Raw genomic sequence first — 16,812 nt, 5'->3', positions numbered from 1 at the left:
ATAACTACAAATGCAAATAAGAACAACATGATCGATTTCACTAGTTATTATACACTGCAAAAACGGAAAATCTTAACAAGAATATTTGTTTTATTTCTAGTTAAAATGTCTAATTTTTAGTCTCTCTTTTTTTTTTAATCTCATTACACTTAAGACAAGACTCAAAAACAACCATTTTCACCTGTTTCAAATAGATTTTCACTTAAAATAAGTGGAAAAATCTGCCAATGGAAAGATTATTTTGCTTGTAATGAGAAGATAAATCTTGTCCCACTGGCAGATTTTTCTACTTATTTCAAGTGAAAACTTACTTGAAACAGGTGAAAATGGTCAAATAAGTTATTTTTCTGGTGATGACTCTTGTTTTAAGCGTAATGAGATTTTTTGACTAAAAATGAGACATTTTAACTAGAAATAAGACAAATATTCCTGGTAAGATTTTGAGTTTTTGTAGTGAGCGAGACTGCATTTGAAAAAGTTCCAATTTTCTTGACCACACAGATAAACTACATAGCAGACTCTGTGATGAATATTTGCTGGACGTGTTGATTGATACTCTAGTTAATGTGACTCGTAACCTTGCCATACCTTAGCTCCACTGAATTGACGCCACTGGGAGTGAGTATGTAGGGGAGTGAGCAGGTGTGTGTGTCTGTGTAAATGTGTGTATAAAGCTGACAAGAACATTTAAATTTGAAACATAACTGACGTCAAATCCAACAAAACACAATATCTATATTTAATATCTCCAAAGTACTTGAAAAAGGAGCTGATGATTTTATCTCAACATCCAAGCAAGTCTTTCGTTAACATGTCGTCACTACAAGAGATGCTTCAGATACTGATGAGACACGGAGAGACGTCCTTACAGCCTCAACGAGCTGCTAAAATATCAACTAAACTGCATCAAAATGTAATTCAACATTTTTAATCACTAATAATAAGAACCAAGCTCAAAATTAGCATCTCAAAGGCTACATGACACGTTGTTTGTTTCTATAAATGATGAATCTTAATAAATGATGCACCAGAAATAGATATTTTTCTGTTGGTCTTTAATCTAGAATCATGAAAGTATGAATGTAAATAAGAGGAAACTTTCATAAAAGACTTTTGTTTCTACAAAATGGTCCCACCCCAAAGCACGATCCCATTGGCTGTCGCCAGCTGTGCTAGCCACAATTTGATTGGCTGATACTCGCAACAAAAAACTTTGAACGTCAATTCTCCAACTTGGACGAAAGGAATCCTCCCCCCAGATGCTTTCAGGGTCCAGTGATCCTCGTGAGCAGAGCTGGTAGAGGAGCCAAAAATTGTACTCAAGTAAAAGTACTGTTACTTCAGAATAATATGACTCAAGTAGAAGTAAAAAGTAGCCATCCAAATAATTACTTGAGTAAAAGTAAAAAAGTACTTGGTGAGAAAACTACTCAAGTACTGAGTAACTGTTGAGTAACGTCTGATTTATTTTTTTAACACAACCATTCAGACAGACAAAAGTACAAAATAATCATCTTCAGGTAAATTAAATAAATACAATTAATTAAAATTAATAAAAAATAGCTTAAATTAAAATAATCTTAAAGTAAATTCAAGTACTTTAATAAATAATAAAATAATAAAATAATAACAGAATAGAAAAATAAATTAAGCACAAGTAGCACAACATTTCAAGCCTTTGTACTTTTCTTTTTTAACCAGGCAGAACTAGAACAAGCATGAACTCATAGAAACTCTGTGTGTGTTTGAGTCTGTGTAAATGTGACAAAACATGCAAAAACAAACATTTTTCCCAAAGAATCACCCAGTGATGTCATGAGATTGACGCGTACGCGGATAAAAGGGATAAAAGAAAAGTAACAGCTCAACGTAGCCTAATGTAGCGGAGTAAGAGGAACAGTTTCTTCTTCACAAATCTACTCAAGTAAAAGTAAAAAGTATAGTGATTCAAAACTACTCCTAAAAGTACAACATTTCCCCAAACTTACTCAAGTAAATGTAACGGAGTAAATGTAACTTGTTACTACCCAGCTCTGATCGTGAGTGGGTTGTTGCAAGAGATTAAGACACAACAAGGTTATTTATATTGATAGCAGGGATAGATGGCTACAAGAGCCCTATAATCATTTATTATTCCTTAAAAAGGTCAGTCTATGAAACAATACCACTTCTGGCCACAAGGGGGCATAAAGATCAGCTGTGTTGATAAAAGAGCCACTGACGGTATTGTACTGAGTGGGAACGTCATGTCAGCCCAGTGCTGAGTTTGGAACCAGGTTTTCTATTTCCACTGACAAAGAACTGACTCGAACTGACTCGGTGACTAGCACCAACTCTTTGCTGGTCTAGAGGAAAGAACCGCAGTGATGTAATGACGTGGCTCCCCTTAGAACCCGAGCTGTGGAAAAACAAACCGGTTCTCAGCTGATTCCAAGTTGAACGAGTTGTGAACCAGCACCAGCACTGGAACCGGTTTGGTGGAAAAAGGGTAAGTGTCTTCAGCTAGGGGAACATGAACCTTGTTGACCCGTGTGGTCATGAGTGATACTGGCAGGTAGTGAGACTAAGATTGAAAGAAGGAAAGAAAAGAACAGGGAGAGAAAGAAAACACCTATGTGAAACTGGTGAATATAAACAAGCATCTGTGGTGCTCCTTGCGGACTCTTTTGGCCATTGTTTTACCCGTGTAAGTCAACCTATACTTTATGGCACTTTTCCACTAGTACCTACTCAACTCATCTCAGCTCAGCTCGACTCAACTCGCCCGTCTAGATCCCTTTTTAATTCTCTCCTCAGCACCAGGTTTATGAACATCTGCACCTCAGAGTTGGATCACCAAACAGACTTCTGCTGCCGTTGCTGGTGGAATAAAATGAACAAGAATCTCCGTCAGAGTCTCTTTCTCTGATGTCACATCCTGACTCAGACGTCTGACTCCAACTCCCCGACCAATCGGTGGTCTGTAGTGTGATGATGTCAGATACAGCCGACTCAGCCGCTTAGAACCTCGACAGAATAGATACAGAATAGTATCTACTCGGCACGTTAGATCCCTAGTGGAAAAGAACCAAACCGAGCTGAGTCGGGCTGAGTAGGTTCTAGTGGAAAAGTGCCATAAGGGAAGGATGGAGCAGGAGATTGAACGTTAGATCGGTGCAGACTCTGCATCGCTCTGTCGTGGTGAAGGAGGAGCTGAGCGGAAAGACGAAGACCTCGATTCACCGGTCGGTCTGCGGTCCTACCCTCACCTACGGCCATGAGCTGTGGGTAGTGACGAAGCAAGAGATCGCAGATACAAGGGGCGGAAATAATGGCGCTTTTCCTCTAGTAACTACTCAGCCCGACTCGACTCGCCTCCACTCGGTTTGGTTCTTTTCCACCAGGGGTCTAACGTGCCGAGTAGATACTTTTCCTTTAACTATTCTGCCGAGGTTCAGCGGCTGAGTCGTCTATTCTCCCCCAGACCAGACCCCCGATGAGCGATAGAAGACGGATGGATGGGTGGATGTAAGTACAGTATATACAGTTTTATGATCTCACCTGCAAAACAAACATATTTGCACTGTTTCTTAATTACGACTGCAGGGTAATTCACCCAGGACCGTAAATAATGAGTCAGCCTGATAATAAATGGAGCTTGTGACATGGATATATGGTTTATGATGACTCCTTTTTCAAGTTCCCCAACTTTTAGTACTTTTTAATGTGGTGGTACATTTTCATTTACACCCCTGAACGTTTTGGAGCTGTTTTGGGTTCATACTTTGATTTATTCTGACGCAAACAACTTAAATTACTGGAGTAGGAGCAGGAGAACAAGCATTTTGGCAGTGGCTCAGTTATATATCTTCACAGTAACTCAAAATTGCTGTTTTTCTGTTGGAAATTGCCGAGCGTGAGCATAAGTCTCCAAGGTATGTTTTTTTTGTCTTAGAAGTGGAGTTGTGTTAATTACTTTAGAGAAATTAGTGACAGTGTTGTGTGGAGACCCAGGGAAGAGTCGTGTTGGGTGATGGAAACTAACTGCTACTCAGAGCAGGAAAACACGATAAAAGTGAACTTTTGACATGCAAAGATATCAAAACCTCAACAATCTCAAAGCAGTTTGAGCAAATGCTGTATTGTTGTTTTTTTTTTGTTGTTTTTTACAGTGCATCAGATCGTTATCTACTCAGTCACAACCAGTACTGGAATTGAGGGGGGATGAGGGGGGATGGCATCCCCCCTGAAATAAAAACGGTCCAAATCATCCCCCCTGTAAAACTGTCATCCCCCCTTTCCATCCCTTATGTCATTTCATCAATGAATGTGGTTTTACTGCTATTTCAACATTTAGAGTCATCACCAGAAAAATAACTTATTTGTGACAATTTTCACCTGTTTCAAGTAAATTTTCACTTGAAATAAGTAGGAAAATCTGCCAGTGGGACAAGATTTATCTTGTCATTACAAGCAAAAAAATCTTGTTCCACTGGCAGATTTTTCTACTTATTTCAAGTGAAAATCTACTTGAAACAGGTGAAAATTGTTGTTTTTTCCAGTAATGAGTCTTGTTTTAAGTGTAATGAGATTTCTTTTACTAAAATGAGATATTTTAGTCTCATTTTAGGGAGTAAGGAAGAGAGAAAAGATGGAAGGGAGGAAAGAAGGAAGGAAGTAGGAAAGGGAGTAAGGAAGGGAGAAAAGATGGAAGGGAGGGAAGAAGGAAGGAAGTAGGAAAGGGAGTAAGGAAGGGAGAAAAGATGGAGGGAAGGGAGAAAGGAAGGAAAGAAGGGAGAAAAGGAAGAAAGAAGGAAGGAAAAGCAAAGAAGGTAATAAAGGAAAGAATGACGGAAGGGAGGTAGGAAGAAAAAGGAGTAAAGGAGGGTTAAAAAGGAGGAAGAGAGGAAAGGAAGTGATGAGTTTTGTTTTAAGTGTAATGAGATTTTTTTTTACTAAAATGAGACATTTTAACTAGAAATAAGACAAATATTCTTGTTAAGATTTTGAGTTTTTGCAGTGATCCATTTTACTTATCCTGTGAAGGACAGAGTCATATTGATAAGTTCAGAAAAGTGTTTTTTATTGTTGTGTTTTGATGTATTTGATGTAAGCCCAGTGGATATTTAAAGCTTACAGAAGGCTGCATTTAACTGCTGCTATGTCATTCCTGCAGTATTTCTGCAGGTGTTTTGGTCACTGCTATTATTTGTTATATATTATATTATTTGTAATCAGCACAAATTATCTGTCCCCATATGATCAAATCCACCTTCCCCCTGATTTCTTTTTACAACTCGAGTACTGGTCACAACAGGTTTTTTCAAACGAAGAACAAAATGTTGTAACATAGAAATGCAGGGCTCGGGGATCAAACTGCTAAATCCTGAGGCAAGGGGACAAATTAATTTCCGCCCAAACCAACCGCTGAGATGTTTGACCCATCCAGATCGAAGACTTCCATTCCAACGTCCTCCTAAAACATCATAGTTTTGTGAAAAATGCAGGGTCCACTGGAGCCTTTTTATTTTTCCGCCTCCGGAAAAATTAAACAATTAAAAAAGAAAAAAAAAAAACCTATGAGAGGTCAAAAGTGTTAATGAAACACGCGCGTTGCTGCAGGCTTGAGACATAGGAGCCCGAGAACGCCGGCTGAGGTCATGAGATTTAACGTTAACTCGTTACGCTGCGGCTGAAACATAAATGACACATACTAAAAGTTCAAAAAGCTTCAGCCTGACATTCAGAAATGACTCGAAAGGGGTTCTCCATTATTTAGCAGCTTTGTTCGTAAATGATTAAATATCTTTGTGTTCAATCTTTAATGCTAAAGGACACAAACACACAAAAACAGTCTTTTATGTGTAACTTTCTTTTTTTTTCCCACCAGAGTTTAAAAGCAGGCATGTTTGGCTGCTCTGAACTGTCAGCAGGAATGTGTTCGGTTGTTACCGTCGATATAAAGTCTTTTCACCTCGGTTCACCGCCTGACAGAAGTAACAACTATATAGATGTAGAGCCGTCTGGGAGATTTGCGAGGCCCTGTGTGAAATGGCTGGGGGGGGGGCCCTCGCAAAATTTTTGGGTTTTTCGGGTCGGATCGGGTGTCTATATGCGCAATTTTAACTCTCCAATTATCAAAATACTGGATACCTTCCCCTGCCTCATCATCTCTTGGCTCGACGCAGGGCCCCATGGCTGCTTGGGACCCGGTCGGATCGGTGATTTTTATAACAAATTTATCAAACAAGCCTTTCAGAGAGGCATTAAACTCTTCAATTTTCTTTAGTTTTTTCTTTTTTCATCCCCTGATGGAAATTTCCTGGATCTGTCTCGTTTTCTCGACATTGTGTGACAATTTGTTCCAACTCCACCGTCTGGATCAGAGCAGCTTGTGTCTGCGCTTGGTCTGACACAGTTGTATTGAACAACAGACACGCGCATCATTGCACATATATTTATTGATATGCACAGACTAGTACACATTTAGGTCTGTAATGGAACGTGACTGTTGATATTTCCAAGGGAAAGAAGGAAAAAAACGAAAAAAAAGAAATAAAATAAATTAAAAAAAAAATAAAAATAAAAAAACGGGCCATAGCGTGAGGCCCCTTGGGGTGCGAGGCCCCGTGCGGTCGCACGGTTCGCACACCCCTTGTGGCGGCCCTGTATAGATGTCAACTCTTTTACTTCCCCCAGCCAAAGCTTGATTGCGTGTATCTGAACACTCCCAACTATTACTTGGTGGGAGCACCTTTTATCTTTATTACAGCATTTATCACGTCCTTTTGAATTAATCTATTTTCACATTTAGACTTCAAAAAAAGTTCACATTCCCTCAAACGCTGAGATTATCTCCACCCACGAGAAACCAGCTGGAAACTAGACTTTGATGACTTTAAACCGATTCACGTCACATCCAGCGCTGCCGGTAACGTGAAATATGCAAAAATCGTTTCCATTACACTTTTGTGATGAAGTGGAATATTGGATCACCTGAAAAAACACATCTTGGTAGCTAAATAAGATTATTTTTTTCAAATTACAAGTTTTATTTTTCGGTATTTGGATTTTGCACCAATCTAGAAGTCATGGAACTAGAAACTAGGATAACGCCCCTAGTAGTGATTGGCTTGATTTTGGAGCTGCCCCCTAGTGGTCAGGAGAGGAACTGTAATTTTCTGCACTGCAGTTTAAGCCTCACCCTGGATTCCCACTGAAAGCATCAAAAATACCCTGTGGACACCTGCGGACGTCTGCAGTGGGCGGAGTTCTCAAGTTGTGTTGCAGAACTGCAGGGAGGGAACAGGAGGGAACAAAGTGCATATAGTCTACACATATCTATATATAGTGTGCGCATTTTCAGTTTCTTATTTCACCATGGATCACACTTTGGGAAGCCTTCTTTATATTTTCTTTATTATTATATTTATATTATATATATATTTATTTTTTATATTTATTATTATATATTATATATATTTATTTTTTTCTCTTACCTCGTCTACACACATATTAATGGTTGATACCATGCCGGGGCTGTGGGGGGGGGGGGGGGGGGGGGGGGTGTATGTATATGATTATGTGTGTGTGTGTGTGTGTATGTGTGTGTATACGTGCGTGTGTATGTATATGACTGAGTGGCTGTATGTGTGTGTGTGGCTATGTGTGTGTAGGTGTGTGTGTATATGTATATGACTGAGTGGCTGTATGTGTGTGTGTGAGCGTGTATATGTATGTGTGGCTAAGTGTGTGTATGTGTATGTATATGTGTGGCTATGTGTGTGTATGTGTGCATGTATGAATATATGTATATGTGTGAGTGTGCGTGAGTGTGTGTGTGTGTATATGTCTATGTGGCTATGTGTATGTATGTGTGTGGGTATGAGTGTGTGTGTGTGTGTGTGTGTGTGTGTGTGTGTGTGTGTGTGTGTGTGTGTGTGTGTGTGTGTGTGTGTGTGTGTGTGTGTGTGTGTGTGTGTGTGAGAGGGCGAGAAGAGGGCGGGAGGCAACCCACCGCCAGCGAAATTATTACCTTTTGTTGTCCTGCCAATGGAGGCCCAAATCCTCCATGGCAGGACCCTTCTATACCGCATTCTCACCGACAAAGACGCACATTCACGCACCGTTTCCCCCTCCCCGGGGGGGTCCAGCACCGCCAGAAGGCACCCCAGGCTGCACGGCGAGCCCTGCCAGGCCCGGGCATCACGACCCACCTATGAATGAATGAATGAATGAATTGTTTATTTCGGTTACATTACATTATTTGCAATTCAAACTGTGTGTGTGTGTGTAAATGACAAACACTTTCATACAAGTTTACACTCATCAGTTTCACACAAAAAAATAATAATAAACTCTGTAACCGAAAAAGGAATAGGCTGAAGCCAAAGCTTATATTTGCCTACCCTGTACTTTCCAACAGAAAACCCAGATTATCTGCAATATGAAAAGAAACAAAAAGAGAAATTTCCCTTTAAATTGTTCTGCTTAACCAAATTATACTCCAATCATTTAGCATTGTAATCCTTAATTATTTTACTTTTCAATATTTTTTTAAAATTCAACAGAGATTTACACAGTTTCACTTCATCACTAAGTTGATTCCATAATTTGACTCCCAAAAATGAAACACATCTATATTTAACATTAGTCCTCACACGACATCTTTCAAAGACCCACAGCCTTCTTAAATTATAATTTGTTTCTCTTAATTTAACACACTATCCCAGTGTGTTACCTATCCCAGGCCGGCGAGGGAACACCGACCCTGGTGTTGAGTGCATGTAATTAATGCCATAAAAACAGGGAGGGGGAGGTCAGGGTATCATGCTGACAATGATCCCCCCCCTCCAGAACTAAGTATCCTTGTTAAATGTATTTATTAAATGTTGAATGTGCAGTGTCTACAGTGTTATTAAAACCGTGAAGCGGGGAGTACCGGGCCACGCGGGACAATGTCCCCCATGCACCGGACCCCCCGCCCCTGCCTATGTGCGTATGAATCGTGTAGGGGGGGGAGGAGGGGGAGCGGAGGCCAAAGCCAGGAGGCAGGACCAGCGGAGCCGGCCCTGGAAGGACGCCCACGTTCCCCCACCGGCCATCCAAGTTGACGGGGGCCTCCGAGCCTGGCCAGGGCCCCACCGTACCTCCATGGGTGCCCCGGCGCCGTCAAAGCCCCCAGGCGGAGGGGGAAATGGTCCAGTTACTTGATTCACATGAGCAGTTCAGGTAAAAACGACAGTCAAATCAACAAAAATGTCAGTTTGCTGGATGAAATATATTTATTCCTGATAAATTAAGTTTGTTAGTGACAACTCTGCTCATGTACACATGTGAATGAGTGTACGTTTGTGTGTACACGAAAGTACAATCTGCATTGAGGCTTCTTGCTTCGGGAGTCCCGGTCTGTGATTGGGCGCTGCCTCGGCGTCGCCGCTGCTCATTTGCATAATGTTGAGATTTTTCAACTTCAAATTGATGCTCTTGACGCCTCCAATGCCTCCGTGGCCTCCAACGCCTCTCACAGCGAACTTTCATTGAAAATGAATGGCAGCCAGATGCCTATGACGCCTGTGGCGCTTTCAGTGTGAATTCAGGGTCGGACCAGCAAACAGGCAGCGCATTCACCTGAAAGTCTGACGGGCGAAACAGCCACGGGGGTTCTGCTGCTGAAATGACCCGGGTGTGACGTGAACTCAAAACACTGAGCTTCCCTGTTGGATCGAGACCTGTTGCAAGAGTTGAGCCGAATTAGTTGTAACTGTGTACTGTGTAGTTTATAGTGTGTAGAACATACATCTAACAAAAAAAACAACAAATGTAATCCTACATTATTCACGCATCAAGTATTTTAATGAGTGAAAAACATCTCCCAGTACCACTCGACTCAAAGACGCCTTAATTCATGTGGAAAAAGTGTCTCTGATCCTCTTCTCTTCTCTGTGCAGCGAAACTCAGGGTGCAAGAAAAATCACGTGGGCTTGGGCTGATTCTTCGTGACTCAGCTTTGCCTATTCCAGCCTCCTTCTCACAAACATGAAAGAAACATCAAAACAGAACAACAACACACCCACACACCCGGCATTATGATGTACACAAAAGGTCCACTTGTGAGGAAATCAAAGGAATAATCTCCTTCATTGTCTCGTGTCAGAACCCGCTCAGGAGAGATTGGACGACATCAAAGACTCCTCACCGCTCGCTCGGTATCGCAGAGGCTGCACGGACTCCGATGTCGACTCATCGACACACGTGGGATCCTGTTTTCCACACCAGTTTGGGTCGACATGGAATTAGGCGGTCTTAGAAGACATAAGTATCATTTCCAAAACAGAAACAGATGATTTACTTCAAAGAGGCCGAGCTGAATGAATGAAAAACTGGGTCAAAGTAGAATCCAGTGGGGAGGTTTATGGGGAGAATGTGGATGGAAACCATGTAGAGAGTTAGCCAGGAAAACGTTAGAGATATGGGACTGGAAATGGCACAACTCACAAAAAAAAGCAAGCGTCCAAAAAATCCAGGATATTAAAACAGGCAAAGGAAAAGAAAAAAAAAACAGGGAACAAGGTAAGGTCAAACGCTCCTCTAGCCTTCAAAAAGAGATTCAAACTTGATTTATAACTTTAATGCACCCATTTAGATATGATTTTATGAGGTGGATAATTAAATAAGCGATAAATAAACATTCTTGAACGACCCCACCCCTAAAATCTCCTGCTGTGAACAGAGCAGTGAAGACGTGGTTGAGAAGGAAACCTTGGCCTTGTATCTGTTCTATTTTGACCAAAGATCATCACAGACATTTCAATACCTCAGAAATCTGTCAACTTCAAAAGATGTCATATATGTCTCAAATTCTAAGGGTGTAACAATATATCGTGCCACGAAATTTTGCGATACAAAAACGTCACTATACGTGCCATGGAGGTGACAAACTGTATCGCGATATTGGGTTATTAATATTAATCTATTGTGTTTACTAGTAACGACCGCGTCTCGACCCGCGGACCAAAATCTTACTCCACTCAGAAGAAACTAGTACCGTTTTGCGGTCCGATCACGGGACTCTTGCAGGGTTTTGAGCTCTGAACTTTTACTTATGTAAGGCTGGTGTAGAGTTAAGCCTTACCTTATTAAATTAAACCTTTTTGGGGTGGTGAGTAGGATAAACACGGGGACAACTTCTGCTGAGTTCGAGTGTACTTTAATGTCCGCTCAACAGTGTAGGATTTTAGAACATCAACAACAGCACCTAGTGCCGTACTGTGGCGTATCACTCCGCCCAATCTAAAACAGACGCCTACAGATAAACTGACTAATGTAATTATAGTCCCTGATTTACATCAGAATATAAAGAATATATTAAATAAATATTAAATGAAATAATGAACCCTGAATTACCAAAATAACCTTCTTAACAAAAATAAATCTCCTCTTACACTTACACTCACAATAAGGTGAGCATGACGGCGGATCTCTCTCTTAACACCGACCAGATTTCTTGGTCACAAATATGTTTAAATACTTTCACTATGACTAAGAACCCAAACGTACAACTTATACAGTACAAAGTTCTTCATAGAATGCATTATACAGGACAAAGGATGTTCCAGATGGGCTTTGACACCTCTAACATCTCACAATGCACAGAGAACACTCCTGATAATTATAGGCATGCTTTATGGTTTTGTACACCGGTACGGAGGTTCTGGACGGAGATTTGTGAGGATTTATCCACATGGAACAACTACAAAATTCCAGTGTGCCCCACGATATGTATATTAGGTCACCTGGGAGATATTCAAATGGAATCTAACCGGATACACCTGGTTCTCACTGCCTTATGTATCGCAAAGAAAACCATTCTAGTGAATTGGAAACAAAAGTCCAGTTTATGTATTAACCACTTTAGGAATCTTCTGTCAGATCATATTAGTGAGATAATGTCTGCCTCCACTGAACAACATTCGGCTGAATTACATTCTCTCTGGTCCCCGATTATAGGCTTCATTACTACCTCATTACACGCATTGTCCCGCGTGGCCTGGCACTCCCCGCCTCACGGTTTTAACAGCACTGTAGACACTGCACATTCAACACTTAATAAATATATTTGACAAGGACACTTAGTTCGGGAGAGGGGGGTTGGTGTCAAATTGATACCTGGTCCTCCCCCTCCCTGCTTTTATGGCATTAATCACATGCACTCAACACCAGGGGCGGGAGGGGGTCCCACATCACCTGCCCGGCCTTGGATAGGTGGGTCGGGATACCCGGGCCTGGCGGGGCCCGCCGTGCAGCCTGGGGTGCCTTCTGGCGTTGCTGGACCCCCCCGGGGAGGGGGAAACGGTGCATGATTGTGCGTCTGTGTCGGTGAGAATGCGGTGTGGAAGGGTCCTGCCATGGAGGATTTGGGCCTCCATTGGCAGGACAACAAAATGTAATAATTTATCAATATTATGTTATACAAAGATGGTTATTAATATTATTATTATTATATTATTATCATTATCTTTATTTTCATTATTGTGTTTAGTATATTATCTTAATATTATTATAGATATCAGATAGGTGAATGGATGAATGAATGGGATGCCTGGGTCTGGGGCCCTCCGTTGTCGGGGCGTCGCCCTGTTGGGGGGTTCCCTCTCTCCGGCCCCGTCTCCGGTTCCCCCCGCTGCCTCCGCGGCGGGGCGCCCCTCTGGTCTTGGAGGGCCACTTTCGTGGGGGCGGGTGCTCCTGCCCGCGTCGGCGGCCGGGGCGGCTCTGTCTCTCCGGGCAGGCTGGCCCCTCGCCCGGTGGTGGTTGTTGGCCTGGAGGGTGAGGGCCTCCTGGCCGCGTGTCCGGCCCGGGTGGCCGGGGATTGCCTAGGTCGCGCTCCGCCGCCGCGGGACCCCTGGCTGCTGGGGGAGAGGGGTGCCTCGCTGGCGGTGGGTTGCCTCCCTCCTACTTCTCCCCTCTGTGGGGTTGCTGGTGGCCTGGGTTCCGGGTTCCTCCTTGTCGGCCTCTGGTCTCGCGGGTGGCGGGGTTGCTTCCCCCCCCTCCCCCACTACAGATACACTTCAGGTGGAGCTTTGATATGATTATTACACACACACACACACACACACACACACACACACACACACACACACACACTCCCACTCCCATACCCACACACATACATACACATAGCCACCTAGACATATACACACACACTCTCTCAAGCACACATACACATATACTGTATGTACGCCTCAGGTTTCTACCGGCATGGTATCAACCATTAATATGTGTGCAGACAAGGTAAAAAAAAAAGGTCTGCACAAGTCTTGATGACCCAACAACTTGAGCGAGGACACATCTAAAACATGCAGCGAAACCTGAGAAGGACTGAGAAGCTGTTGAAGAGAACATCCTCGGTAGATGTCGCCGCTATAAAGGAACATTTATATCTGCATTAACACACACAAGTAGGTACACTGAGGGAAAAACCCGCGACTTATACCAGCCTGTTCTCAGGCTTTTGCTCTCCAATTACCTTAAAATAATAGTTTAACTTTCCTTCCTATATCTCCTTTCAGTTGATCCAACGGACGATGACTAATCCGTATCAGGCGGCGCGGCTCGCTGAGCTCCTGCCTGCAGGACTCTGGGAGATAATGGTGATAATGAAATATCATGGAAATGAGTCGGGAGCTGAGCCGGCGACGGACAGCTGTAGCTGCCTCTTATTGGGCCGGACACGTCCGGACACACTGGACACACCGGACAGCTGCCAGATTAAATACAATTACCTGGAAAAACCTGGAAAACGCAGGGCCAGTTAACCCTTGTACTGTCTTTGGGTCAAAATGACCTAATTCTCCTTCCTTCTTTCCTCCTGCTCTCTCCTTCCTTCTTCCTTTCCTCTTTTCTCCTTTCCTTCCTTCCTTCCTTCCTTCCTTCCTTCCTTCCTTCCTTCCTTCCTTCCTTCCTTCCTTCCTTCTTTTTTCCCTTCCTTCCTTCTTTCCTCCTGCTCTTTCCTTCCTTCTTCCCTTCCTATTTTCTCCCTTCCCTCCTTCTTTCCTTATTTTCTCCCTTCCTTCCATCCTTCTTTTCTCCCTTGCCTTCCTTCCTTCCTTCCTTCCTTCCTTCCTTCCTTCCTTCCTTCCTTCCTTCCTCCCTCCCTCCCTCCCTCCCTCCCTCCCTCCCTCCCTCCCTCCCTCTCTTCCTTCCTTCCTTCCTTCCTTCCTTCCTTCCTTCCTTCCTTCCTTCCTTCCTTCCTTCCTTCCTTCCTTCCTTCCTTCCTTCCTTCTTGTTTCCCTTCCTTCCTTCTCCCCTTCCTCTTTTCTCCCTTCCTTCCTTCCTTATTTTCTTCCTTCCTTCCCTCCTTCCTTCTTTTTTTCCCCTCCTTCCTTCTTCCCTTCCTCTTTTCTCCCTTCCTTCCTTCTTTCCTTGTTTTCTCCCTTCCTTCCTCCCTTCCTCCCTTCCTTCCTTCCTTCCTTCCTTCCTTCCTTCCTTCTTTTCTCCCTTCCTTTTCTCCCATCCTCCCTTCCTTATTTTCTCCCTTCCTTCCTTCCTTCTTTCCTCCTGCTCTCTCCTTCCTTCTTCCCTTCCTCTTTCCTTCCTTCCTTCCTTCCTTCCTTCCTTCCTTCCTTCCTTCCTTCCTTCCTTCCTTCCTTCCTTCCTTCCTTCCTTCCTTCCTTCCTTCCTTCCTTCCTTCCTCCCTTCCTTCCTTCCTTCCTTCCTTTTTCCCTTCCTTCCTTCTTTCCTCCTGCTCTCTCCTTCCTTCTTCCCTTCCTCTTTTCTTCCTTCCTTCCTTCCTCCCTTCCCTCCTTCTTTCCTTATTTTCTCCCTTCCTTCCATCCTTCTTTTCTCCCTTGCCTTCCTTCCTTCCTTCCTTCCTTCCTTCCTTCCTTCCTTCCTTCCTTCCTTCCTTCCTTCCTTCCTTCCTTCCTTCCTTCCTTCCTTCCCTTTTCCCTTCCTTCCTTCTTTCCTCCTGCTCTCTCCTTCCTTCTTCCCTTCCTCTTTTCTTCCTTCCTTCCTCCCTCCCTTCCTTCCTTCCTTCCTTCCTTCCTTCCTTCCTTCCTTCCTTCCTTCCTTCCTCCCTTCCTTCCTTCCTTCCTTCCTTCCTTCCTTCCTTCCTTCCCTTTTCCCTTCCTTCCTTCTTTCCTCCTGCTCTCTCCTTCCTTCTTCCCTTCCTCTTTTCTTCCTTCCTTCCTTCCTTCCTCCCTCCCTCCCTTCCTTCCTTCCTTCCTTCCTTCCTTCCTTCCTTCCTTCCTTCCTTCCTTCCTTCCTTCCTTCCTTCCTTCCTTCCTTCCTTCCTTCCTTCCTTCCTTCCTTCCTTCCTTCCTTCCTTCTTTCCTCCCTCCCTCCCTCCCTCCCTCCCTTCCTTCCTTCCTTCCTTCCTTCCTTCCTTCCTTCCTTCCTTCCTTCCTTCCTTCCTTCCTTCCTTCCTTCCTTCCTTCCTTCCTTCCTTCCTTCCTTCTTTCCTTCCTTCCTTCCTTCCTTCCTTCCTTCCTTCCTTCCTTCTTTCCTTCCTGCTTTTCTCCCTTCCTTTTCTCACATCCTCCCTTCCTTATTTCCTTCCTTCCTTCCTTCCTTCCTTCCTTCCTTCCTTCCTTCCTTCCTTCCTTCCTTCCTTCCTTCCTTCCTTCCTTCCTTCCTTCCTTCCTTCCTTCCTTCCTTCCTTCCTTCCTTCCTTCCTTCCTCCCTTCTTCTCTTCCTCCTTCCTTGACCCGGAGACAGCACAAGGGTTAACAGTAATCCGTGGCGACGATGGGACCGGACCTAACACGGTGTGGAAAAGAAGCTTATTAATAATTTTGATGCGATAATTCGCCGCGGCTCCGCCTGAATAACGAACCGGGCAGTTAAAGTGTGCTGTGACTGTCGGAGCAAAGGAGATGAATTATTCACAGGCGACTGGGAGGTTTTCTAAAGCATCATCTTCTCTCATCTACACACCAGAGCAAAGGAAGACCCAGCAGGGTTTCCGCCGACATCGTTCAAACCGGGAACCTCTTTGACCGTCGACCGTGAAGCCTGAAGGAAGAGAGACCGTGAAGCAACTGCTGCTTTCAGCACCGACAGGTCAAACCAGGATGATGACAACCACATCCGGAGGGAAGGCGGTCTAAGTGAAATGTCTGTGAAATGCTTTGGTCACTTTCATCGTGTTTCACAGATCTGTTTTTTACAGCCGGTTTTAGGAGGTGGAGGCAAAAACTGCAGCTCCATCTGAGGTTTTGTGAAGATATGCACCAGGGAACCAAGTTATTCTCATTCTACGACGTCATTAATGCTACAAATCAGACTCAGGCTGCCCCAACTAAGAGGAATAGCTGTTATATTGATTAGATTAGAGTTTTATGAGGTTACTCAGCATTTCACTTTGAGTTAGCTGAACATGGGGGCAGGACCGGGGGCCTCATTTATAAAGCTTGCTTGCGCACAAAAAAGGGCTTGAAAGATGCGCAAGCCACCTTCTACGTAAAGGTTGGGATTTAAAAAGAAAAAACTAACTGAAAAATGTGTGTATCTTTACGCCAACCCTGACCCTCGCGCAGGAACAGTCTGCAGATATGGGGAACTGGCAACGCAGATGGTGAGGTGGTGAAATGAAGCCAGATTCATGTCATACTCTTAATGTTATCACATATCAGACGTATAATATAATAGCGCTGATCGTGTCCCTCTGTGTGTGAAGCACAGCGACAGTCAGGACTCTGGTGCTGCTGCAGCCGTGGTGCAGGACACGCCGGGAACCTCCTCTACACCCACCGCGACAACTGTAGAGTGACTGAGGACAGAACAAATGAGTGCCGGGCCACTCTACGGATTCCCTAAAGGGACACAGATTTTTTT

The sequence above is a fragment of the Cololabis saira genome, chromosome 1 (assembly GCF_033807715.1).
Source record: "Cololabis saira isolate AMF1-May2022 chromosome 1, fColSai1.1, whole genome shotgun sequence".
NCBI lineage: Eukaryota > Metazoa > Chordata > Actinopteri > Beloniformes > Belonidae > Cololabis > Cololabis saira.
This window is presented reverse-complemented; position numbering follows the sequence as displayed.